General features: G+C 38.5%; 1 pseudogene; it reads right to left on the bottom strand.

The window, feature by feature from the left end:
• Nucleotides 1–22794: 22794 nt before the first annotated feature.
• On the bottom strand, nucleotides 22795–23464 carry LOC116476465 (high mobility group protein B3-like; annotated as a pseudogene).
• Between the last annotated feature and the right edge of the window lie 2933 nt (nucleotides 23465–26397).

The raw sequence follows: 26397 nt of genomic DNA, 5'->3' as shown, positions 1-26397 counted from the left end.
TAATACAGGCATGGCCCATACCTGTGTAGAATTTAAACAGAACTTCATAAGGTACAATAGAATAGACTAAAAAACTACAAAAGACAAGTAGATTTTAATTTTCTAATTAACTTGAAATATCTCTAAAGCATATTTTAATTCATCACTTTATCAATATTTACTATACCAATAGATATATTGAATTTAAAGGGTAGATGTGGAAAAGAAATGTTCTATTACACCAAATGCCCCGTAGGTGGATTTTTAAGATAAATATTTTCATATTTCAATCTTTCAAACTAGTTATTGTTATTAAGCAAGGGACAAATATAACAGACTAATTATGCTGTTTGGGGCAATGGTTTTAAAAATGGTCACAATTGAGGCTGGGCACGGTGGCTCAAGCCTGTAATTCCAGCACTTTCGGAGGCCGAGGTCAGGAGATCGAGACCATCCTGGCTAACACAGTGAAACCCCATCTCTACTAAAAATACAAAAATTTAGCCGGGCATAGTGGCGGGCGCCTGTAGTCCCAGCTACTCGGGAGGCTGAGGCAGGAGAATGGCATGAACCCGGGAGGCAAAGCCTGCAGTGAGCCAAGATTGCGCCTCTGCACTCCAGCCTGGGCGACAGAGCCAGACTCCGTCTCAAAAAAATAATAATAAAAAAAAATAATAAAAATGGTCACAATTGGCTGGGCATGGTGGCTCATGCCTGTAATCCCAGCACTTTCACTTTGGGAGGCTGAGGTGGGTGGATCACCTGAGGTCAGAAGTTCAAGACCAGCCTGGCCAACATGGTGAAACCTTGTCTCTACTAAAAAATACAAAATTAGCTGGGTGTGGTGGCATGTACCTATAGTCCCAGCTACTTGGGAAGCTGAGAGGCAGGAGAATCGCTTGAACCCAAGAGGCAGAGGTTGCAGTGAGCCGAGATCACACCATTGCCCCCCAGCCTGGGTGACAGAGCTAGACTCTGTCTCAAAAAAAGTCACAATTAGTATAGTATATTAATTGTTTTATAAGCTTAGACAATCCCTTACAACAAAAATCTTTACTTCTAATCCATGGAAATTAAGTCTGAAATTATTTTTAGCCTATTAATACAATTTTGAAATGCCTTCTAAAGGAATTATGTAACAGACAGGAATCATTGAAATTCAAGTTAATTAAGAAAATCTCTTTATAATTAAAAAAAATCTCCTATAGTCTATAAGATTTTATAGGAAATAAATGCAAATAAGAAAGCCATCTCAATATGAATTTTGCTGGCTCTTGAGAATATATTTTAATTTTAAAAACCACTTCATACACTTGTTCTTTTCTAAGTGTTTCATCCATTTCCATGAACTGAAAAGTATAATTTAGATTTAGGTCTTCCCTGCAAGAATTGGTCAGAAGCATTCCTACACAAAACACAAAATTCAGAAGGTGAGCACAAAAGGCTAAGTCTACTCTCTTTCTATAAGAACAAACAAGCTAACATTGCACTTTCTCAGTCTTTGAGTCCTATCTGATTTCTTCATTCTTGTCTGATTACTTCTCTGGCCTCTTAGCACACTGAAGTTGTACTGACAATTTACATCTTTTGACATTATGGTTTAGTGTTTCTCATACTGTGCTATACATTTCCTTTTACTTTGTTCAAGCAATAGAAATGATTTTGTCATAAATTTTGACCCCAGCCCTTGTTCAAAAATGGGCACATTAAAAATTTGTGCTTACCTTTTAGATGCCTCTCAAATAATCTTATTGTTTCATTCAAATCCAAAGATCTAATTTAGTTTCCGTGGAGCTGAAATGCTTACTGGTTGCCTCCTCACTGGCTCTACAACCTGCAGGCTGCCTCCCACTTATCAAATCATTCCTTAATCTTGTTTTCGAAGACAACGGCAGTGGTGACTATCAGCTGGTGATAACATTTGGTGCCTTCCAGATTTCAGTATTTCATGTCCCTTGTCTGGGACACATGCATACCACCAAGCTCACCCTATTTCTGGGTTTCCTACAGCTTGGTAAAGCTATTACGGCTTCTCAATTTCTTACTTAATGCTTAGAGGACATCTACTGGAGTTTGGATTGGGTTGTCTGTCTTGCTGGAATCAGACATTAAATAGTGCCAGTCCTTAGAACCACAGACTCAGCACCTGCATCTGGCTCTGATTCACATCTGCTGTCTACTGTCTAGTTCAAAATCATACAAGTTTTTTTTGTTCATGGTCACGTGATCAGAAATCCACATAAAAGCAGGCAGCATGAATTATTTTATTGATTTATTACAATGGTGAGGCAAGAAGGTCTGTGTGGCAGCTCTTGGGGTGATCAAGTGCATGTAGAGGTTCTAGCTATACTTGTTTACCTCCGTTCGTGGTTCTTCAAAACACTCCACTTCAAAGTGGACTTTTAGTGGAATTTAAGTTGAACATCTCAAAATTGATTAATTCAACTTCAATTATAGTGTCTAATATAACACCTTATAGCAGGCAATTATCCAACATAGCACAGAATTAGTTGGGACACACTGGCACCCAGTTTGTGCTTGGGTTTTTTGTTGTTATTGTTTGTTTGTTAATCTCAGGGAATATATGCAGCATTTTAGATGCTCAGGGTCTACTTTAATTTTAGAAACACAATATTGTGTTCTTACTGCCACTCCTCCTTGTTTGGTACAGATCCTATAACCCAAAAAGTGTTCAAAAATGTGAATTTAATACAGGTGAATTAACATTTTCTAAGCTAGTGGCCTGTCTTTCTGGTGAAGCAGAGCTATAATTTTCCTATTCTTTAAAGCCACAGTGGGGTGCAGTGGCTCACATCTGTATCCCAGCACCTTGAGAAGCTGAGGCAGGCAGATCACTTGAGCTCAGGAATTCAAGACCAGCCTGGCCAACATGGAGAAACCCTGTCTCTACAAAAAACACAAAAAACTAGCCAGGCATAGTGGTGCGTGCCTGTAGTCCTAACTACTCCAGAGGCTGAGGCAAGAGAATCGCTTGAACCCGGGAGGCAAAGGTTGTAGTAAACTGAGATTGTGCCACTGCCCTCCAGCCTGGCCACAGAGCAAGACTCTGTCTACCACAATTTGGATCGCAAATGCATACAATCAACCCTATCATGAAAGACAAAAGGCATCTGACAATTAAAGAGATTATTATTATTTGGGCTGTATTGGGAGATTATTCATTGATGAGGAACATCTCAAGGAAAAGAGGAGGTAGGGTTTTAAAGAGGTGGATAAACAGGGAGGTCATTGAGGAAGGATGGAGATGGGTTTTTTGTTTGCTTGCTTGCTCTGTTTTTTGTTTGTTTGTTTGTTTGTTTGTTTGTTTGTTTGTTTGAGACAGAGTCTCACTCTGTCGCCCAGGCTGGAGTGCAGGGTCATGATCTCGGCTCACTGCAACCTCTGCCTCCCAGGTTCAAGTGATTCTCATGCCTCAGCCTCCCGAGTAGCTGGGATTACAGGCACATGCCACCATGCCTGCCTAATTTGTGTATTTTCAGTGGAGACAGGGTTCCACCATGTTGGCCAGGCTGATCTCGAATTCCTGACCTCAAGTGATCCACTGGCCACCACCCCTTGCCAAAATGGGTCTTATCTAAGAGCACACGACAGACAGCAGGGTAGTTGTTTGTGGTTAGCCATTTCTTGGAGCACAAAAGAGTCGGAGGAGGGATCCTGACTGTCCGGCTTTCCAGGTACACAGGGTTCAGATAAAATTCAACATTGTCAATTGTCCTTTTGTTCAAGATAAATGAATATCACTCATTGCTGTACAACTTGGAGCTGATTATAAACTTCCCAAATGTTGACGAAGGGTCTAAGAAGTCTCTCAAGGATTATTGTTGGTATTTTTCCTAGAAAATCAGTTAAATTATCTATTAAGAGGTGGAAAAAATGTTGATTGTTTTAGGATCCTGGAGACCCTAAAGGCTTGGGTATTGCAAGAGAGAGATGCCTAAAAGGAAACAGAGAAATATTAGTATAAAAAGTTGTATTATAGTAAAGAGCTAGGAGTTGAACTCTGAGGGTACTAGTTCAGTGGATTCTAAGAGGTTGTCAAAAATCTTTTGGGTATATAGCATTGCTTGTTGCATTTCATGCTCTTAAGATAGCTTGTCAGTGCTATTGATGTTGTCCACAGTCTTGGTTGTATCTCATCTAAGGGTATGCTTGACCCAGGAATTCCTGGAATTCACTGGAATTCCTTAGTGGTCCAGACAATGGCTTGTCCAGGGAGAAATCCAGCTCACTCATGGGTTGCTGCAGTGGTGGGTTCTTCCAAGTTTATATCAGATCATTGTTTAACTTGAGGGACTTCTTCAGATTCTGTGGAAAGGGTCAGCTGCAAGGCGGCCTAAAGTCCCAGAGATTGGGCAGTCAGGTTTAGTTCTCCATGACTCTGAGTCAGGCAAAAGGAAGAAAAATTGGAAACATTAGTTTGGAATACTGTAGCCAGATATTGAAGGAAACCAGAAGAATTAAAAATTTGGTAAGGATTAACTGTTTGAGCAAGGTAACCAAATTCAATCCAATTTGTGGGTAGGTACCAGAACTGTTTTTTTCACAGGGTGAGGGTTGGAAGTCACTTAAATCTCTGACAGACAAGACAGAGTTTGCATGTCTATCAGTTATCTGAAATTCACAAAGAGACATGAAAAAGACTTCAAAGATCATGAACTGGGCTGGAATCTAATAACCAGGAAGGATGTGCTGTAAATGATGCATAGTTTTCCATTGAAACACAAAATTTGTCTCTATAGTCACCCATCTTTAGATCAAAAATATTCCCAAAAAGAAGATCTTTCTTTTTTTTTTTTTTTGAGAAAGAGTCTCGCTGTTGCCCAGGCTGGAGTGCAGTGGCACAATCTTGGCTCACTACAACCTCCGCCTCACAGGTTCAAGCAATTCTCATGCTTCAGCCTCCCCAGTAGCTGGGAGTACAGGCACATGCCACCATGCCCAGCTAATTTTTATATTTTTAGTAGAGACGGAGTTTCGCCATGTTGGCTAGGCTAGTCTCAAACTCCTGGCCTCAAGTGATCTGCCCAATTCGGCCTCCCAAAGTGCTGGGATTACAGGCACGAGCCACCACATCTGACCCCCTCACCTTTTTTTTTTTTTTTTTTTTTTTTTTGAGACAGGGCCTCACTATATTGCCCAGGCTGGTCTCAAATTCTTGGACTTAAGTGATCTTCCCAGTTCAGCCTCCTGAGTAGTTAGGACTACAGGCATGCACCACCACTGTGCCTGCTAAGATTCTAGATTATTATTTTTATTTTTATTTTTATTTATTTTTATTTTTTGAGACAGGCTTTTACACCCAGGCTGGAGTACCAAGGCACGATCTTGGCTCACTGCAGCCTCTGCCTCTTGGGATCAAGTGAGCCTCCCACCTCAGCTTCCTGAGTAGCTGAGACTACAGGCATGCACCACCATGCCCAGCTAATTTTTACGTTTTTTATAGAGACAGGTTTCACCATGTTGCCAGGTCAGTCTCGAACTCCTGGGCTCAAGCAATCCACCTGCCTCAGCCCCTGAAAATAATAAGATTATTCTTGATTACAAAATAAAACTGGTCTAACTAGATTTGACTTGATTATTTATATAGGTGTAGTCATAACAATAACTTACCATTAAGACCTTTCTAAATTTGCTTTACTGAATGTTTTCAATAAGGATTTAAGAATTAGGTTAGATTTTTAAAAGCTTATTGAAGCTAGAAAGCTAAGCCAAGAAGCTAGATTTCACCTGCAGAGGCTATAAATTTGGGAGAACTCTTCTCTTCTTGGGGTTCCCAAATTATCTTCAGGCTCCTTGGCTTGCTAGGAAATAACTTTTCTCTCTCATCTGTAAGGCTAGAATCACTATAAGCCATGAACCAGGCCAGTTTCCCAGGAGGGCTGTGTAAGCACTGGGTCCACAAAGTCAACCTTAGTTCCTTAAAAGTGCCTAGTGATATTAATAAAAATAGCATCATTCTCAAATATGATGTTCCAGGCCAAGATCTTGGTTGCATAACCAATGCTTCTAGTTATGTCCTGGTAACAAGGAGGACAGACTCATTTTCAACATATCCAGATAACTGTATTGCCATTAGAATAAGAATACTCAGTAATAGTTTCTGAATTTTGGAGTGGTTGAAATGGAAAAAAAGATCATTTATAAATGTTTTATATTGTTTTATAAAGCAGAGTCTATTAAATTGTTATGAGTTATAGATAGCTTAAGAGAAAAGAGCAACTGGTTTCTTATATTTCCAAAAACTAGAACATTAAAGCATCAACAATACTCCAAACAAAAATCATAATCATCTCTCATCAGTTCATTCCTTTCAGTGTAATTCATTCATTCCAGTGTAATTAATTCCAGTGTAAGAATTAATGCCCAATCTTAGATTAGTAGCCTTATGAGTCCACCTGCTTCTTGAGTGGCTTCTGGAAATACCTGAACATACCTGACTCAGTTTACTGGTATGGTCTGAAAGTTGTTTAAGTGATGCCATCAAAAGTCTGTACCTTAAAACATTTGGCATCATCCTTTTCCACAGCACATGAGACAGTCCTTCTTTGCTGAAGATGAAGTATTCAGGCCTGCAGTTAATTATAAGAGCTTTCAGAGCAGCATTAGAGAAAAACCAAAAAACTGTCTATTGATGTCCAAAGATTAAAAATGATCGTGGTTAAATTATTACTGATAATTTTCAAAAGTGGAAGGTCTGATGATGAGTGTTTTTAACAAGAATAGTGCAACTGAGAAGAACATTTGGGTATTTCTGTGTTATATAAAACAAGATAATAAAGTCAATCCAAAAAAGTGTTTTAGACAAAATATAAGCATAATGATGAAGCCTACTTTCCAAAAAGAGTGGCTATTACATTTAATTTATACATATGGATATGCATGATCTTTATGAAGAAAAAACTCCAGATATAATAATCCTGACATATACTATACCATGACTATATGCCAAGCACATATTTAGAATATATCAAGAATATCAAGTAAAAGGATTCTGTAAGTCTGGAGTATGTCCTAATCAGATGCTAGATTCAAATTAAAGAAGTACAGTTGTAGCCAATATTTTTTATTTTTATTTTATTTATTTATTTATTTATTTTGAGACGGAGTCTCGCTCTTTTGCCCCAGGCCGGAGTGCAGTGGCGCTATCTCGGCTCACTGCAAGCTCCGCCTCCTGGGTTCAGGCCATTCTCCTGCCTCAGCCTCCAGAGTAGCTGGGACTACAGGCACCTGCCACCGCGCCCGGCTAACTTTTTGTATTTTTAGTAGAGACGGGGTTTCACCGTGTTAGCCAGGATGGTCTCGATCTCCTGACCTCGTGATCTGCCCGCCTCAGCCTCCCAAAGTGCTGGGATTACAGGCGTGAGCCACCGCACCCGGCCCGTAGCCAATATTTTTTAAATAACCGAAATTATGACTAATAACACTATACTGTTGCTTTTTTAATATGAGGCAAAGCAGCACCAGGACTCTGATAAATAGAAACATATCATGGCAGCAAATGTACTGACAATTCTCCAGCAACTTCCCATACAGCTTATAATTTCTGAAATATTTGTATTAATAACATTTTACCATTTAATCTAGGGAAAACTAATCATAACTTCCTACTTAACAATTGCCCCACCCCAAGTTCCATTTAGCAACTATGGACCAAGAATGAATAAGGGATCTAGGGACTCAAAGGTGAACAAGACACAATTCCTTTCTCCAGAGATCTTTGTCTCACAGTGTAGTGGGGAAAATACAGTAATAGGAGTTACAAGAAGCACAGACTAGCCACTCTGTGCCCAAACTCGGAGTAGTGAGTAGAGTGAGAAAAGGAAAGGTAATGAAGGTGGATTATGTATGGCTTTTGGAGGAATGATCCCTAAATGATTTTATGTGGTTTGAAGAATGAACCTGAAGAGTAAACGAAAGGGTATCTATGTAGACTTTTCTTAAAAGAGTTTAATGGAGTGAGTAGACAGGAAGGCGATGAAGGTATAGACAAGAGATGAACAAGATCCTTAAAAGGACAGAAATCAAGAGCACAAATTAAGAACACTGAAATACAGGCCAGGCACGGTGGCTTATGCACTTTGGGAGGCCGAAGCAGGTGGATCACTTGAGGTCAGGAGTTCGTGAGCAGCCTGGCCAACATGCTGGAACCCCATCTTTACAAAAAACACAAAAATTAGCCGGGTGTGGTGGTGGGTGCCTGTAATCTCAGCTACTCAGGTGGCTGAGGCAGGAGAATCTCTTGAACCCAGTAGGCAGAGGTTGCAGTGAGCAGAGATTGTGCCATTGCACTCCAGCTTGGGTGACAGAATGAGATTCCATCTCAAAAAAAAATAAATAAATAAAAATAAAAAGTAAAATAAATAAATAAATAATAAAAAGCAGCTCTGAAATACAAACGTGAATTTAAATGTAAAGTGATAGGTAAATTCCTCCCTAATCTGTAGAATTTTCCCAATAATGGTGTCCTCTGCCAAGTGTAATTCATATAGTAATTAGAGCTTTTGAATATTGGCTATAAATGTTTGAAATAGTTGCCAAAGAAAACAGGAATGAAAAGAACAGTGTCCAAAGACTGTAAAAGCACTTTCCATTGGCACTGATCCCCACCATGTATTGTAGAGATAATATTTCTGGAGGCACGAATCAGGTTCCACATTGGAACCTTCTCTAGCAGGGCCAAAAAGCCATTGTGTTGAGTGGAGAAGGCAGATTATGGAGGAGTAAAGATGTGAGACCTGGAGTGGACTAAAAAGACACAAATCTAAAGAGGAATCAAAGGAATGGAGGGCTCTGTGCAATTAATAGTAGGAATAATGGGACAGCCTAAAATAGCTGGAAAGATAGGACAGCCCTAGCTCCTAATCTGAACCTAAACTATTAAACAGCTCATTCATTATATTAAATCACTTAATCCTCACATCAACCCTCTGAGATGAAGTGACATATTTTAGAAGCCACAGCATCCCAGATCTTGTACAGAAAATATTCTTCCAGAAATTTTTATTACATAAGCTCTTTTGAACCAATTCAAATTAAAAGATATTTTGGTAATTAACTGATTTTATTTTAATTTTTTTTTCTTTTTTGAGACAGAGTCTCACTCTGTCGCCCAGGCTGGTGTGCAGTGGCATGATCTCAGCTCACTACAACCTCCACCTCCTAGGTTCAAGTGATTCTCCTGTCTCAGCCTCCTGAGTAGCTGGGATTACAGGCACCCACCACCACATCCAGCTAATTTTTATATTTTTAGTAGAGATGGGGTTTCACCATGTTGGCCAGTCTGGGCTCGATCTCCTGACCTCAGGTGATCTGCCCACCTCAGCCTCCCAAAGTGCTGGGATTACACGCGTGAGCCACCGTGCCCGGCCTTATTTTAATTTCGTATTGTAGATGAGTCTGCTTCTATAGTAAACTCTTTTATAGCTAAGGATTAGGGTAATTTACTCAAACGTGCTTTAAAAAGTTTATTCATTCCCCAGCAAAGTCTTGGTAGAAAAAAAAGTTTATTCAGTCCAACAACTGATGAATAAATAAATAAAATGTGGTATAACCAATGAAATATTATTTGGGGATAAAAAATAGCAAAGTACTGATGCATGCTGTAGCATGGAAAAACTTTGGGAAAAAAGCAGCATGTGAAGTAAAAGAAGCCAGACACAAAAGGCAACATATTATATGATTCCATTTGTATGAAATGTCCAGAACAGGCAAAACTATAAAGACACAAAGTAGAAGATGGCGCCTAGGGCTAGGGGAGAGAGGGAGGGGAATGAAGAGTGACCAGGTTTCTTTCAGGGGAGAAGAAAATGTTCTACAATTAAATTGTAGTGATAGTTGCACAACCTTGTGAATATACTAAAAAATATTGAATTGTATACCTTAAATGTGTAAATTATATGGTATGTGAATTATATCTCGAAGTTGTTTTTTGAAAATTTACTCATTTCATGTTTAAGAGACCTAAAATGTACTAACAATTCAAAACATGATAGTTATTAACAATTTAGTAACCCGCTAGAAAATATTTCAGAACCTATATCTGTTATTCCAAATAATTGGAAGATGGTACATCAGTCATGTACCTAATTGATGGATAATTTATTTTTTAAAAAACTATGATATTTTGGTATAATGTAGAATGGCGTTTTTTCTTGGAATTGTATTATTGTAGGATTATCTTATAATTTATTTATTTTATGGTGCTTATACTTCCAATAATTTAAATGATTTAAACCCAATTGTATTGAATTTTGCTCTATACTCATATTTTAATGTGACATTGATATTTTGGTCCTCTATTTGATCCATACTTATAAAATCATGCAGTTATTGGTATTTTAATTATAAAATTGCTGAATCATTTAATCAAATATTAGCAAATTTCTTGGATTAAGAAAATGTGGCACATATACACCATGGAATACCATGCAGCCATAAAAAATGATGAGTTCATGTCCTTTGTAGGGACATGGATGAAGCTAGAAACCATCATTCTCAGCAAACTATCGCAAGGACAAAAAACCAGACACCGCATGTTCTCACTCATAGGTGGGAATTGAACAATGAGAACACATGGACACAGGAAGGGGAACATCACACACCGGGGACAGTTGTGGGGTGGGAGGCAGGGGGGAGGGGGAAGGAGATATACCTAATGCTAAACGACGAGTTAATGGGTGCAGCACACCAACATGGCACATGTATACTTATGTAACAAACCTGCACGTTGTGCACATGTACCCTAAAACTTAAAGTATAGTAACAATAAAAAAAAGTCTTCACCGTGGATTGCTAAACATTAAATTCAATGTATGGCACCCTTACCTGTTTGGATAGGTTATCTCCTTAGTTCCCAAATCAGCCTTACATTCTTCTTAGCAGCCTTTTTTTGTCATTCATTCATTCGACAGCTTGTATTGAGCACCTCTTATGTGCCAGGCACCAGGGATATGCAGCAAACAGACACTCTCTCTAGGATGTAGGAGTCCAGGAAAGATGTATAATTGAATAAATAATTGCAATGATAGGCATTGTGGCAGCACTTAGTAAAGAGTCCTTAACAGGTATAGAAATCAATCCAAGGCATTTCAAGGAAGGTGATGGCAAGGTCAAGACTTGAAAAATCCATAAAAATTAGGAAGACAATGAGTAGGGTAGTTCAAAGGGATAAGAAGCATATTAAAAAGTGCAGAAATCAGTTACATAATCAAGCTTCAAAGGTAACGCTCAATAGTTCAGAGTGGTGTAAGAATTGAGTGCAAAGGAGGAGATATGGCTACAGAGAACTAGACAGGTTTTGAAATGCCTAATAAGCTGGTTTAAGGAATTTGGATCGTCTAAGGGGAATGGAAGTCTCGAAGAGTCTTAAGCTTTAAAACAAGATTAAGATCTGTGATTTTAGAAAGACTAAATATCTTTAAGTACTCTTCAAATCAAGCCACCTGACAAATCCTTATAATCATGATTCCTATGAACCTCAGCTATTATTTCCAAATATTTGGCATTTTTTCCCACTTGAAAAAGAGTTATCACAAAGGGATAATCTGTCCCTTCCAGTAGCAACCAATCAATTTGCAAGTGGAGCTCCCTTGGCTGAGAGCTTCCAGGTGCACTAGATCAAGAAGAGTAAGAACAACCATTTTTAAAGCTCCTTTTCATTACACAATGTTCCCTCTGAAGAGATAATGGTACGTTTGCACCATGAAATATTATGTAATCATTAAAAATAAATAATTAGAGCTATTGACAGAAAGGTTTCCAGGAAGTATTTCTAACAAGAAATGCAAGATGCAGGAAAGTGTCTCCACAATCTTGCAACCATAACATCCCACTATATATGTATATGTATATTAGCATATGTATTGTACATGTTTATATTTGAGTATGATGAACATTTATCACAGTATCCAAGCTGAGTAAAGTTTCTCATTTCCATTTGTTTTATATGCATGTATAAAACATTTATTTATATATATTTTGCGTATATATATTTTATGTATATATATGTTTTATATATACATAATACATATATACGTATATGTATATGTACATATATATACATACATATATATATGTATATATATGTACATACATATATATATGTATATATATGTTTTAGATAGGGTCTGGCTCTGTCACCCAAGCTGGAGTGCGGTGTGGTGCAGTCTCCACTCACTGCAACCTCTGCTTCCCAGGCTCAAGTGGTTCTCCCACCTCAGCCTCCTGAGTAGCTGGGACTTACAGGTGTGTGCCACCACACCCGGCTATTTTTTCTTTTTCTTTTCTTTTCTTCTTCTTCTTCTTTTTTTTTTTTTTTTTTTTTTTGAGACAGCGTCTCACTCTCTAGCCCAGGCTGTAGTGCGGTGGCGCAACATCAGCTCACTGCAACCTCTGTCTCCCAGGTTCAAACCATTCTCGTGCCTCAGCCTCCTGAGTAGCTGGGATTACAGGCTGGGATTTACAGGCGCACACCACAACGCACAGCCAATTTTTTGTATTTTTAGTAGAGGCTGGGTTTCCGCATGTTGCCCAGGCTGGTCTCGAACTCCTGAGCTCAGGCAATCCGCCTGCCTCGGCCTCCCAAAGTGCTGGAATTACAGGCGTGAGCCACCACGCTGGCCCTGTTACATTGTTATATAAGAGCACGTGTAATTGCACAAAGCAAAACAAAAAGAACCTAGTAAAAAGAACCCCATCAACCAAATCCCACTAGGAACCTCAGCTTAGTCTTGATTTTTAATGAATATACATAGACACCGAAGTTTTCTCAGTGTTGCAATTTGGCCTCCCTGGGAAGCTGACTCTGAGTTGGAGAGTGCAGGGAGTTCATTGAGAAATGCTTTGGGGATCAACCACTGTGGAATATTTTTGCAGAACTGTGCTGAACTGAAACAAAAGGATATTTATATTCACACAGTAATCAGTCATCGATGTGGGCTTCCTCCTCCCCACACACTTCGACTTTGTAGACGGCAGGTCTACAGTCTTTTGAAAGAGAATGCAGCTGGGATGGGAACTGTAAGTTACCAGCAGTCAGAAGGACTTAGTGCTTCAGTCGTGAAGTAGGGAATGAACAGAACATGTATCACAGCATCTACTACAAGTCATTAGCATTTTTTTTTTTTTTTTGAGATGGAGTCTCGCTCTGTCACCCAGGCTGGAGTGCGGTGGCACGACATTAGCATTTTATAAGGAATCATGATTTAATATACTTATTTATCCTATTTAGTGCTTTCATCTTAAATTCCAGCTTGTTTCATATTAATCACGTTTATTACTAAGATTCAGGTCATTTTATAGACCAAGTAGTTAAATATATATTGTGGTAGTCAGCCTCCATGATGGCCCCCAATGATCTCTGTCTCCCAGTTCTCTCACCCATGTATAGTTCCTACCCACACTGCACTAGGAGTAGTCTCTGTGACCACTGGAATACAGCAGAAGTGATGGCATGTCAGTAGTGACATTCAGTTATAAAAGACATTGCAGCTGTCATCACCCTCTGTTCAGATCCCTTGTTCTGGGTGATGATGCTAGCTATGATAGGCAGGCTCACTGCTGAGGACCTATGGCTTGCAAATAACATTAATAAGTTTGGAAGTCGATACTCCAGTCCTACTTGAGTCTTGAGATGACTGCAGCCTCAGCTAAAAACTTGAGAATCCCTTATGCAGAACCACACAGCTAAGTCACTCCCAGATTCCTGATTCTCAGAAATGAGGTGAAATAATAAACATTTGTTGCTTTAACCTGCCTGATTTGATGGGTAACTTGTTGTGTGGCAATAGATAACTAATAGATATATATTTTTAATTATTGAAATATTTCTACCAAATTTCTGGAACTCATGAAGGTATAATTTAAACCAGCTAAAATAAATAAAAGAGGATAAACAATGGAAGATAATTAGGATAGTAGAACATTTAGGACTATCATACATTTTGCTTTGCTAGAATCTAGGTACCTGTGCAGGCAAAGGAATAGTAAGATTGCTATAGAAACAACATGCATTATATACACCCTTTCTATGTCCTCTATTAACGCAAGATGATTAAGTTGGTTTAAACATTTGAGGGCTTCTCCTTTTTTTCTCTTTTCTTTAATTTTTTAAAAAATTAATACTCATGTAGAAACTCAACTGGGGCTGACAGTCTGTCTTCTAGCTTACAATTTATAGCAACACAGAACGTCTACTTTTATGATGCTCAACAGTCTTTGGGAATCAGTCTTAACAGGTGTGCTGCAAATGTCTATTTCCAAGACGACGACGATAACTACATCAATTTCAAACACGAATGTGTTAGAATAGGACTGTGTGTCAATATTTGTTGAAAACTTAAAATAATCATGAATCAATGACCAAAAAGACAAGATTTAAAGGAAACAGGCCTAACAGATACTATCTAATACTATTACATAATTTTTCCAAAGCACACTAAAAATTGTATTTGGAGTTTATATCACTTAAAAATTAATTTTTAAAATTATTTGATTATTCTTACATCATTGGAGGACAGACACTTTCACAGAAATCACAAGGAACATGAAAACAAAAAACTTTTAAGCAACAAATAGAAGTATAATAACTTTATAAAACTTGGAATAACTCTAAAGAGTTTGCAATAGAGCCCACTAGAACACAACTTTTTTCAAGTTCTAAGAATTATTCAACCTAATGTTTCTATTTACATATGAGAAACCCAAAGTAATAATAATGATAATATTTTACTGATGGCTCATATATGTCAAGCAAAGCACTCACCTAAGCATATACCCCCGCTCTTGATCTTTTCAATTTTGCTTATCCTTTTCTTTCCAAAAGCAATGATCACTTTCTAATATACCACATAATCTATATCATTTATTAGTCTACTGTTAGGTTAAGTAATTTACCTACTCCCATGGAGCTTGAGCTGGGTTTAGATTCTAGATTTCCTTATACCTATTTGAGCCTATTTGAGACTGTCAACAAATTTCTGCCTACTACGCACCACAACACAATCTATCCACAGGCCAAACTGCTGCTTCTTTTTTTTTTTTTTGTGACGGAGTCTTGGTCTGTCACGCAATCCTCCTGGGTTCAAGCAATTCTGCCTCAGCTTCCCAAGTAGCTGGGATTACAGGCACCCACCACCATACCCAGCTAATCTTTGTATTCTTAGTAGAAATGGGGTTTCACCATGTTGGCCAGGCTGGTCTCGAACTCCTGACCTTAAGTGATCCACCTGCCTCGGCCTCCCAAAGTGCTGGGATTATAGGCATGAACCACTGGGCCCCGCCTCCAATTGCTCCATCTTACTGGAAATACAAAAAATTTTGAGGAGGAAAGTGCTCTAGAAATGATTCTAAATTTTTTTTATTTCCTTAAAGAGAGTGTATTTAGAATATGAACCCATATTAACTATGAACTATTTCATGATTAAAATACATATGTTATTGTTTGGCTACTCTAGATATACAGAAATGTGTGAAATAAATGTCCCTTGTAGGATTAGTTCTTTTATCTTAAAATATTAGGTTCACAGTTAACTTGTGATTAGGGACTGGAATTCAGGCAGAGTAAAGACCTGTTTGGTTTGTGACTCATACTATATAGATTTTGGGTGGTTTGGTGCCTGTGGCACTTCAGGCCTGTAATGGCAAATCATTGCTGGAATGATGATTTTTTTCCCCTCACTTTTGAAATCCTTCATCCAATGGATAAATGCACTTAAATAACATAACTTACGTAGGCTAAATATTGCAAAAATAGATATGGGGTTATGCTGTTAATATGCATTTCCCAGAATTTTTACAAAAGACTTACATTTAACCAATTACATTTTGATCTCTATTCTTCCTTACAATTTAATCCCCAAACTCAGCCCTAAATATCAAAGGTGTTTGTATACCAAATTGTTCAAAGAACGTTTATACATTTCCAAATTATTTCTCATTTAATCCAGTTAAATTGGGTGAATTTAAGTCTGAACTCAAGTTATTCATTCCTTTGTTCCCAGAATATTTACAGAGCATCTATTTCAAAAAGGATTTCAATAGGCTGTCAAAGAGCTTAGAGTCTATGGGGGGTGACAGAGAATTATACAAGCAATTATGACACAGTGATAAGGACACAATAGGAAAATACTGTATTCTCTGAACACTGAGAATGGCTGAGGAAGGGCATGAAAGACAATCAGCTGGGTGAAGGTGGGTGGAGATAACCTACCTTCAAGGAAGAGTGTCCAGGACAAGAGAATGGCATATATTTAAAGGCTAGGAAGGGTGAGAATGTTGCATGGAAGGAGCAAAAGTTCAGTATGGATGGAGTTGGGTGGGGAGGGTCATAACTGAATATGAGACTAGAGAGAACCCAATAAATTTTCCCCAATACAAAAGCTTCTTATCTATTTGTCAATGCTTCAAATTCCATTACTTTGCTCACTGTTTGCTGATGATTCAAACTTGAGCCTTTCATTATGTAATTAAAAATTAAACTACAAGGACCAGGCGCGGTGGCTCACGCCTGTAATCCCAGCACTTTGGGAGGCCGAGGCGGGCGGATCACGAGGTCAGGAAATCAAGACCATCCTGGCGAACATGGTGAAACCCCGTCTCTACTAAAAATACAAAAAATTAGCCGGGCGTGGTGGCGGGCGCCTGTAGTCCCAGCTACTCTGGAGGCTGAGGCAGGAGAATGGCGTGAACCCAGGAGGCGGAGCTTGCAGTGAGCCGAGATAGCGCCACTGCACTCTGGCCTGGGTGACAGAGCAAGACTCCGTCTCAAAAAAAAAAAAAAAATTAAAAATTAAACTACAAAGACACATGGCAGAAATAGCTGCTGAAGCATTAATAACAGAGTATGCCTTTAGCTCAGGCATACAGGTGAGTCTAGAAGCTTAAAATTGGGTGCAAATTTATGAGGGCCAGAATATTAGCCTTTTATTACTTACACCTTGGACAGATAGATTTCACACTTATCTTCACCTCCTTTTCAGAAGACACAGAAACATTCATAACTGAATGTCTATGTGCAGATACTGGTTCCAGCTGGAAAGTCTTATCCCACCTTCTTTGTTTGCCCTATTTCAACTCATCCTTTCAGGACCCAACTGAATAGCCATCTCCTTAATGAGGCATTCTCAATTTACACAGTTAGTCGTATGCCTTTTGTGCTACCAAAGTATGTCATTCATACCTTTGTAATAGCATTTACTCTGTGGTAATATTCTGTTAACAAGTTCATCTCCTCACTTAATGACAAACTCCTTCTCTACAGGGACTAGATCTTATTGTCTTGGTATCCCTAGCACCCAGCATGGTAACTAGCCTATCAGACATAAAACTGTTGACGTGGTGATGAGTGCCTGTATTCCCACCTACTCAGGAGGCTGAGTCAGGAGGATCATTGGAGGCCACAGTCTGCTATGATGGAGCCTGTGAATAGTCACTGCACACCAGCCTGGGCAATAAAGTGAGGCCATATCTCAATCAATCTATTGAAACATAAATCAAATCAGTGGCTAGCAGGGACTGGGGAAGGAGGGGAGAAGACTGATAATAAGACAAGAGGATGATATATTACTCTCTTGATATAGATATATGTCTCGGGATATATCTCAGGGGTGATATATCTCGGAGTGGTGGTGGTTATATGACCATATATATTTTTCAAAACTCATCAAACCATTCACCTAAAAAATGTAAATTTTACTGTATGTATATTATACTCCAAAAAACATATGTTATAAAAAAACTCCATAGGAATAAGGGAATAAACGTGAATGAATGAAAGACACAATGAAGCATTACCTGAGACTTAATTTCCTTGCTAGGAGCGCTTACTTTTTTTAAGGTAACATCTGAAACCAGGGCAATGCTTAGCAGCAACAGAACTTTAATGGTGGGTATTTTAGGTACATTAGTGAGCTTTCTGAACAGACGCACTTCGACTAATTATTTACATTATTCTAACTTGCCTAAGTATAAAAGTTACTGGCCAATATCTATCATTCTGAGACAACTTTGGTATTATTTCTGATACAGTACAAGTCATTTATAATTCACAAAAATAAAGTATTCCTTTTGATATAGTTAACTCAAAAGTGCTTTTCCAGTAAGTCTCAGAGATATATTAAGAGAAGACAACAAGTGTGCTACAGAAATTTCAAATGAAACCAAACTCTGAACATGTAGAACTTATAAAATATTTTGGACCCGGTGCATGGTAGCTCACATCTGTAATCCCGGCACTTTGGGAGGCAGTGGCGGGTGGATCACTCGATCTCAGGAGTTTGAGACCAGCTTAGCCAACATGGTGAAACCCTGACTCTACTAAAAATACAAAAATTAACCGCCTATACTCTCAGCTACTGGGGAGGCTGAGGCACAAGAATCTCTTGAACCCAGGAGACAGAGGTTCCAGTGAGCCAAGATAGCGCCACTGCACTCCAGCCTTGGTGAGGAAGTGAGATTCTATCTCAAAAAAAAAAAAAGGAAAAAAATTGCATTAAATTTGTGATCTTTTTACATGTGCCTTAAGATGATCTATTTATCAAGTTATCCTTAGACACCTTTAAAATTGTGATAATCTGACAACAAATTAAACCAATGTTGAGTTAGAGTTGTGATGGGTTACTAACCTGTTTCCCCCTCTCTAAAGACTTAGGTTTAAATTTGTCTTCGGACATAAATTTAAATGTTTACTATTCTAATTTAATCACCAGTGAAAGGTGGTGTCTATGCAGGCGTGCACATACAGCACCCTCACCTCTCATGAATTTCAATCTCTGCTCAGCGATGTAAGGATATTCTCCTACATAAATATAGTACCATTGTTACACCTAAGCATATGAACAATAATTCCATAATATCACCTAACATATAAACTATATTTCAATTCCTCCAATTGTCCCAAAAATGTTTTTTACATTATAAAAATATTCCTAAAATAAAAAGTGAAACTTGAGGCCTGTGTCGAGCATCATGGTACATTACTTGAAGCAATGTCTAGTATTGCATATAATTCACAGTTGTTTCATTTCTTCTTCTGTAATTTTCAAACCCAGCATTTTCTACAGCACCCCGGGGTAGTTGGAAACAGCTTATGTCTGTTTTCCGGTCTTAGTTCCACTTCTTACCAGCTAAAAGATGGGCTAAGTCACTGCCATGTAAACTTTCCAAGAGTCAATTCCTTCGTTTATAACTGAAGAAGTAACATTGTCATGACTATAGTCAGGATTTAAAGAAATTATAGATGTCTTTTATAAACTTAATATACTCCATTATATTATCCTGGATTCTTATCTTAGGACATGGACAAATCAATAGGTTTGTTGTAACTAGTCATAGCACAAGCCTGTCTACTGGTAAAATGAAGGGTGAATATGGGGAAATTTCAGAAACTGTTGTAGCTAAATCAACATATATTTATTAAGCACTTACTATATACAAAGATAGAATAGTAGGCATCTGGGAAACAATGCAATTCCTGCTTTCCTGAACTAATTATAACAAGTATTTATGTAAGTATTATCCCTGTTTTACAGTGAGGAACCAGGGCTCAGAGAAAAACAAATATGCCAAGTAGCTATTTCAATGGACTCTATTAGGACCATATATGCAATGTATTTGTAAGTGCCCAGCATAGTTCTTGGTCTTACAAAACTGCATTAAGGCCAGGCACAGTGGCTCATGCCTGTAATTCCAGCACTTTGGGAGGCTGAGGCAGGTGGATCACCTGAGGTCAGGAGTTTGAGACCAGCCTGGCCAATATGGTGAAATCCCATCTCTAATAAAAATACACACACAAAAAAAATTAGACGGGAGTGGTGGCAGTCGCCTGTAACCCCAGCTACTTCGGAGGCTGAGGCAGAAGAATCACTTGAACCTGGGAGGCAGAGGCTGCAGTGAGCTGAGATCGCAACACCGCACTCCAGCCTGGGTGACAGAGTGAGACAGAGTGAGACTGGGTTTAAAAAAAACTACATTAAAACATCATCTAGGGAAAAATCAGTGACCTTCCAAGCAGGTCCTCACCACAATGTGGTTATCATGACAGCTTTGTAGGTCTAGAAATCCTGTTTGATGGTTATCGTTGCCCAAAGTTTATTTCATCATCTCCCCCAAAGTAGCTCCTCCTCCTCCACCTTTATTTCCTACGTCAGGAGAACCATCATCCATCTACATCATTGTCCATTCCAGAATTCTCCTCTCCTCATAATCAATGTCCCCTACCACATCTCAAACTATCAGCAAATCCTGTCAATTCTATTTTAAGAATTTGTTTCCAAATTCATCTTCTTCTCTCCATCTCCATTAGCACTACCCTAGTCTAGATAACTGTCATGTTTCCCTTGGAATATTACAATGGCATTCTCTCTGAACTTTAGGTGGCCTTTGGTCTTTTGTTGTTTGTTTGTTTTTTTCAATAAAATTCTTTGAAAAGTTGAAAAATAATGTGATTGGCTCCCGCATATCTCTCAGATTCACCATTTAACATTTTGCTAAATGTGTTTTCTGCCGCTTTTTCTCTATATATACATCTATAATTTTTTTTCCCTAAACATCTTCGGGTTTTTTTGTGGGGGAGGGTGGTTTTGTTGTTGCTGTTGTTTATTTGTTTGTTGAGTCAGAAGCTCACTCTGTCACCCAGGCTGGAGTGCAGTGGCGCGATCTCAGCTCACTGCAACCTCCCCCTCCTGGGTTCAAGCAATTCTCAAGCCACAGCCTCCCATGTAGCTGGGATTACAGGCGCATGCCACCATGCCCAGCTAGTTTTTTTTCTATTTTTAGTAGAGATGGGGTTTCACCGTGTTGACCAGGCTGGTCTCCAACTCCTGACCTCAAGTAATCCACCCGCCTTGGCCTCCCAAAGTGCTGGGATTACAGGTGTGAGCCACCGCGCCCAGCCCCCTAAACTCTTTGAAAGTAACTTTGGCAACATCTCTACCCCTAAATGTTTCAGCATGAATATCTAGATAAGGACGTTCTCCTACATAAACATAGTACCATCATTACACCTGCGCATATGAACAATAATTCCATAATATCACCTAACATACAAACTATATTTAAATTTCTCCAGTTGTCCCAAAAATGTTTTTACACTATAAAAATATCTTCCTTCTCCCATGTAGACTCCAGTAAATGTCTACACATGGTGTTTGGTTATTAGATTTCTTTAATGTCTTTTCATTTTGAATAGCCATTCCTTCCAACATTGATTTGTTTATGTTTTTCAAACTTTGCCTTGTTTGACAAGTTCAGATTAGTTGTTGTAAAATGTTCCATATTCTGATTTTGTCTCGTTGCTTTTTTTTTTTTCTTTTTGAGACAGGTTCTGGCTCCATCATGCAGGCTGGAGTGCAGTGGCACAATCTTAGCTCACTGCAACCTCTGCCTCCTGTGCTCAAGCGATCTTCCCAGCTCAGCCTCCCAAGTAGCTAGGACTACAGGCACACACCACCAAGCCCAGCTAATTTTTGTAATCTTTTTGTAGAGACAGGGTCTTGCTGTGTTGCCTAGGTTGGCCCTGAGTTCCTGGGCTCAAGCGATCTGATAGCCTCGGCCTCGCAAAGTGCTCGGATTACAGGCTCAAGCCACTACACCTGGCCTGATTTCTTCTTTATTGTTATTTAACTTACACTTATATCTCCTGTATTTCCTGTAGATTGGAAGTAAGGTAGAGACCTAACTAGATTATTCAAAATACTTTTGGCAAAAATATTGACAAAAGTCTGTACTTCTGTAGTAGTTTGGTAGAGCTGCCCTAACAAAGATCCACAGACTGGGTGGCTTAAAAAGCAAAAATTTACTGTCTCACAATTCTGGAGGCCAGAAGCCTAAGATCAAGGGGTCGTCTGGGTTGGCATCTTCTGAGGGCTTCTCTTTGGCTTATAGATGGAGATCTTCTCCTGGTGGCTTCACATGATCTTTCCTCTGGGTAAGTCTGTGTCCTAATCGCCTCTTCTTTTTTTTTTTCTTCCGAGATGGAGTCTTGCTGCACTGCCCAGGCTGGAGTGCAGTGGCGTGATCTTGGCTTACTGCAACCTCCACCTCCCGGGTTCAAGCGATTCTCCTGCCTCAGCCTGCCAAGTAGCTGGGACTACAGGTGGGTATCACCATGCCCGGCTAAGTTTTGAATTTTTATTAGAAACGGGGTTTCACCATGTTGGCCAGGCTGGTCTTGAACTCCTGACCTTAAGTGATCTGCCCACCTTGGCCTCTCAAAGTGTTAGGATTACAGGCATGAGCCACCATGCCCGTCCCCTAATCTCCTCTTCTTATAAGGACACCAATCATATTGAATTAGGGTCTACCCATATGACCTTATTTTTTCTTCATCACCTCTTTAAAGGCACTGCCTCCAAATATAGTCACATTCTGAGGAACTGGATTAGGACTTCAACATATAGATTTTGGAGACACACACTTTATCCCATAACAACTTGTTGCTGCATTGCATCAGGGGACATATAATGTCAAGTTTGCCAGATCTCTCCATGGTAAGGATTCTCTTTGTAATTAGTAAATCATCTGTGGGATAAAAATTTGAAGATCTTCATGTGACTGTCTTGTTCCCCACCATCCTTTCACCCATGAATTTTGCCATCCATTAATGATTCTTGCCCAAATTATTATTTTAAAGCTGCAAAGCAGTGGTTTGCCAATCATTTCTCTCTATATTTATTAACTGTCATTTTTCTGTAAAAAGAGGCCTCCAGTCTTTCTGCATTCCAAATTAATATTTGTACAACATTAGTCGACTTAACTATAGCTGCCTAAAAAATGATTGGTATTTCCCTGCCCCGAGGATTAAGTACAAACTCCTTTACCTAACCTCTCTTTTGTTGTTGTTCTTGTTGCTGTTTTACAGATAAACAGGTTTTTTTATTCCTCCTCCTCCTCTTCTTCCTCCTTGTCTTCTTCATCTTCCTCTTCCACTTCTTTCCGGGCAACTTTAGCAGGACCCTTTGCACCATCAAACTTTCCTGTAGACTTATAGTCAGCAACATCCTTCTCACATACTTCTCTTTCAGCTTTGCCGCCTTAGTGATGTAACGCTGCTTTTCACTGTCATTTGAGTTATTCTACATCTCACCCAGCTTTTTTGCCACATCTCCAATAGAGATGCCAAGGTTTGTGGATTTGACTGTGGGGCGGAATTCTGAACAGAATAGGAAGAACCCAGATGGTGGCCTTTGGGAGCATTAGGATCCTTCTTCTTGCCTCTCTGAGCTGGTCCATAATCCTTCATTTTCCGATCATAGCGTTCTTTATCCACTTTGGCCATTTCATCAAATTTAGACTTTTCTTTCCCAGATGTTGTCTTCCACCTCTCAGAGCACTTCGTGGGAAATTCTGCAAAATTGACAGGGACCTCTGGGTTTTTCTTCTTATGTTATTCTCTGCACGTCTGCCCAAAGAAGGCATAAGCAGAGATCTTGCCCTTTGGTTTCTTTGGGTTAAGAAACCAAGAATGCATTGTTTGCTAGTCTACATAACCTCTTAAGGACTTCAGCCTCTTCTCTCCTTGTCTCTGTTTTACCTTCTTTACTGGTTTGCTTCTACTCACCTTTCATAACTCAGCTGTCACTTTTCCCTGGCTGCTTCTACAAAAATTGTAAGAGCGCTCTAGCACTATACTTTCACTATCATAGCATATTTTGCGCTATTTTGTAATTTAAGGTCTTCTCACTGACTGAGCTATCTGAGGAGAGGAATCTCATCAATCTTGTTTATTCTTACATGTCTCAGCATCTATTATAGTTCTTGGAACAGAGTAGGCCTGGAATAAAGATTAATTAAATTAATTAATGGGAGTTATGCACCATATACAAATCTATGTACACTGTAATTTATAATTGATTTATGAAATTTACAAGGGTAACTTTTAGTTTTTTTAAAAACTAAAAAAACTTTAGTTTTTAAATTGACAAAAATTGTATATATTCATGGTATACAACATGATGTTTTGACATATTTATATATTGTGGAATGGCTCATCAAGCTAATTAACATATGCATCACTTCACATATTTATCATTGTTTTGTGGCAAAAACACTTAAAAATCTACTCTCAACAATTTTCAAGTATACAATACAAGGAGAATTTTAATTAAAAGTGTTTTTTTTTTCACTTTATTTGCTTTCTGGGAGCTTAATTCCTAAGTACAATAAAATTCCATTCTAAAAATAAGAAATATTTAGGTAGTCTTGACTATATGCCAGTCCCGGCCCTAAGCAGGAATTATTTCAAATTTAATTCACAGAAATCCTTTAGCATGGGTACTATTTTCCCCATATTACAGATGAGGGAATTGAGAGAACGTCACACAGCTAGTAAACAGAAGACACGGGATTTGCACTCAGGTGTCTCTAATTTCATAATGACTTTGTAATTTTGAAATTACTTTTTTTTTTTTTGGTAGAGGTGCCAGAGAATGAACCTGGGACCTCATACTGAAATTACTTTCTTAAGAGTTCATTTTCCTCATTATATTTATATATATATATATTTCCTTTATGTATATATAATTATATGTATTTCCTTTATATATAATTATATATATATTTAAATATATATAATAATATATATAATTATATATATATTTAAATATATATAATAATGTGTAATTATATATATAATTATATATATATTTCCTCATTATATATTGCACTCCAGCCTGGGTAACAGAGCAAGACTGTTTAAAAAAAAAACAAAATAGTGACTAAATAATGTAATGAGGAAACTGAATTGCAAGGCCACTAGAAGAAAAAATGTAAAAACTTGTGTATATGTGAGCATGAACTCAACTTGCCACTTGAGGGTATCCTGAAAATTTAAGATATACATAAGCAGAAAAAGGAAGGGAAAAAGTAGGATTTTAAAAATCAAGTGAAAAAGAGATACAGGCCAGGCGCAGTGGCTCACACCTGTAATCCCAGCACTTTGAGAGGCCGAGGCGGGCAGATGACAAGGTTGGGAGCTCTAGACAAGCCTGGCCAATATGGTGAAACCCTGTCTCTACTAAAAATACAAAAAGAATTAGCTGGGTGTGGTGGCACATGCCTGTAATCCCAGCTACTCAGGAGGCTGAGGCAGGAGAACTGCTTGAACCTGGGAGGTGGAGGTTGCAGTGAGCCAAGATCGTGCCACTGCACTCCAGCCTGGGTGACAGAGCAAGACTCCGTCTCGAAAAAAAAAAGACTTACAATACGGAATTTGTTCTTCAAGTTCTAAAAAATCAAGTATTATGTAATTTATTTAGAATTTAAATCCTACTTTTTTTTTAAGAAAATAAATTATGTTAGTTAGCAAAACATGGCAGATAGTTACCAAAACAAAAGTATGAAAATTTTCAATATTTTTTAGTTTCCTAAATTGGTAATGATAGTTGCTAGAAGTTTTAAGTTTAAGAAGGCACATATATGGATGTAATCACCATGAATTCTACCAGAGTTATGAGGATTGTGGACATCTTTGTCAGAATTTCTTAATGTGAAGCTCACAGAGCACTAAGGGTTCCATGAGCCCCCTGAAATTATGTGCCACCTGTCATGTGCGTATGTAGTTTTTTTTGGAAGGGGTTTGTGACTTTTTAAAATTTGGATTCCTAAAATAGGTTTATAACCATGCCCTCTACCTTCCCAAATTAAGAATCATTACTCAAAGAAGTATTTGCTTACAAATCGGTAATATTTAGCTTACTTTCTTGTTACCAAGGAAGAAAATTTTTTTTTTGTTTTATGACTTGGTATCTTGTCTTTTCCATTTTATATTCATGTGTGGGAGGTAAGATTAGTTTACACAAGTTTCCATTACCAACCAGGTGTGGTTTACATTTCTAAGATATCAAGAAAGGATCCAAGTTTACAAATCTCATTTTTAATCTCTGTTGCTGTTCGTTTTTTTGTTTGGTTTCTTAATCAATTCAGTTCAATTTTGGAAGGGCTGCTCCTTCCTTGAATTGCTTCATGGTTTTATTTTGGTAAGTATGAAGCGAAAAGAAATAACAATAAAATTCCCACAGTCTTTTCTCTGATTTAAGAAATTTGAGGATTCTATCAAACATTTTCACTGAGCCCATTTAAAACTAACAGATAATTAAAATGATTCTTGCAGCCATACACAAGTATTTTAATTTAAAAAGTGAATTCTGTGGGGCGTGGTGGCTCACGCCTGTAATCCCAACACTTTGGGAGGCTGGGGTAGGAGGATTGCTTGAGTCCAGGAGTTCAAAGCCAACCTGGGCAACATAGCGAGACACCATCTCCAGAAAAAATACAAAAATTAGCTGGGTGTGGTGGTGTGCAACATTAGTCCCAGCTACTCAGGGGGCTGAGATGGGAGGATCTCCTGAGTCTGGGAAGGTCGAGGCTACAGTGAGTCATGATCACTGTACTCCAGCCTGGGTG

This window comes from Hylobates moloch, unplaced genomic scaffold (genome assembly GCF_009828535.3).
Source record: "Hylobates moloch isolate HMO894 unplaced genomic scaffold, HMol_V3 SCAFFOLD_2, whole genome shotgun sequence".
Lineage (NCBI taxonomy): Eukaryota > Metazoa > Chordata > Mammalia > Primates > Hylobatidae > Hylobates > Hylobates moloch.
This window is presented reverse-complemented; position numbering and strand designations above follow the sequence as displayed.